The sequence below is a fragment of the Fonticula alba genome (assembly GCF_000388065.1).
Source record: "Fonticula alba strain ATCC 38817 unplaced genomic scaffold supercont2.142, whole genome shotgun sequence".
NCBI lineage: Eukaryota > Rotosphaerida > Fonticulaceae > Fonticula > Fonticula alba.
Genome location: NW_009243112.1, coordinates 1 through 1523, shown reverse-complemented (window position 1 = coordinate 1523; position 1523 = coordinate 1). Strand labels below are relative to the sequence as shown.

At 77.0% G+C, this 1523-nt stretch overlaps 1 non-coding gene across 1 annotated transcript; it reads right to left on the bottom strand.

The window, feature by feature from the left end:
• Positions 1-474: 474 nt before the first annotated feature.
• H696_06353 lies at positions 475-546 on the bottom strand. Its single transcript has one exon. It is a non-coding gene; the product is annotated as a tRNA-Asp (tRNA).
• Positions 547-1523: the final 977 nt, after the last annotated feature.

Here is a 1523-nt window from a genome sequence, read left to right as displayed (position 1 = left end):
CGGGGGGGGGGGGGGGGGGGGGAGCGACGCACAGAGACAGGGCAACAGGAGGTCACAGTCTCCCCGTCAGGAGAGCGGCCATCCTCCAGGGTGCTGCTGGGGAGGGGGCACAAAAGAAGGCCCCTGCCAAGGGGCGCCTGGGGAGGAAGAGGAGGCGGAGCCGGACAAGGGGAGGCGCCGGGGGCCCGACGGCGCGGCGTGGGTCACACTGGTGGAACGCCCCCCCCCCTCCCCCCCGCACGCCGGGAGGGGCGCGCCGCGGGCGGTGGATCCCCGCAATGTTCGGCCGCGCCGAGGGGCGTGGGCCTCGACGGCGCCGGGGCGACAACGAGGCCACGCGAAGCAAGGCGACGTGAGGCGCGTGAAGAGGCGGAGCCAAGTTCCGGCGGTGCTCTCTCGCCCCCTTGGGGGTGGGGGATGCTTGGAGGGGGCCGCGGAAAGGACGCACGCGGGCGGCGAGCCAAAAAAAGGATGCTCCCGATCCGGGAATTGAACCCGGGCCTCCCGCGTGACAGGCGGGGATTCTCACCACTATACTAATCGGGATGGCCGATGGGGTGACACGTCCGGAGGGGCTATTTTTTTTTCCTGCCGCAGCGCCAGGCCGCATCGGCCAGTTGTGGGCCGCGGGCAGGGGCGAGAGCAGCTCGGCGCCTCCTGGCCCCTCTCGCCGGCTCGCGGGCGGCGGCGACCCGCCTGCACCCCGTGTCCCGGGCATGCTTGCGGGGCCAGCACCGGCGGCCGGGCCCCGGGGGCGACGGTTGCCCCGGGCCTGCCCAGCCTCCCGACCGCCTCCCGAGCCCGGGGGCCCGGGAGCCCGGGCGCCGGCTGTTTGCCAGGGCGGCGATGGCAGGGCGCGGGCAGGCGGGCGGCCGGATCCCGGTCCTGGCGGCCCCCCGCGCTGGCGGCCCCCCGCGCCCCCGGCCGCCGCCACTGCCCCAGCGGTGGTGCGGCTGCGGCCGCAGCGGCTGCGGCGGCGGCGGCACGCGTTTACCCGTGTGCCCGGCGCCTGGCAACGCGCCCCTGCGGTGCCGCGGTGTGGCCAACCGTGCCAGGCACGTCCCGCGGTCGAGCCCATTGCCGAAAGACAGGGGCAGGCAGGGCTCCGCAGGTGGGTCCGCCAGGACCGGCATCCGGCCCACCGTCGGAGCCGCCCATGGGCCCCGCGCCGCGGGGGAGGGGGGGACCTTTCCCCCTCCCGGCAGATGCGCCCGGTCGTCGGGGCCCATGTCCCGGCACGGTGATCGGCCCACCGTCGCGGGGCAGCCCGAGCGGACACTCGGCAGGGGCGGCGGCCGTGTGTCCACCCCCAGCCGGGCGGGCCCCCTGCCGGACGGTGCGCATTGCGCGCATCCCGCCCGGGCGTGTTGACCCGGGCCCGCTGCGCGCCGACACCGCGCCAGCGCCGGGCCCATCGGCATCCTAGCGCGCCGGGGACACGCGCCCGGGCCACCGCACCCGGGGTGCATATAAGCGCATCAAGCATGGCCGACCCACGGGAACCGGCTGCCCCCCCCCCCCCC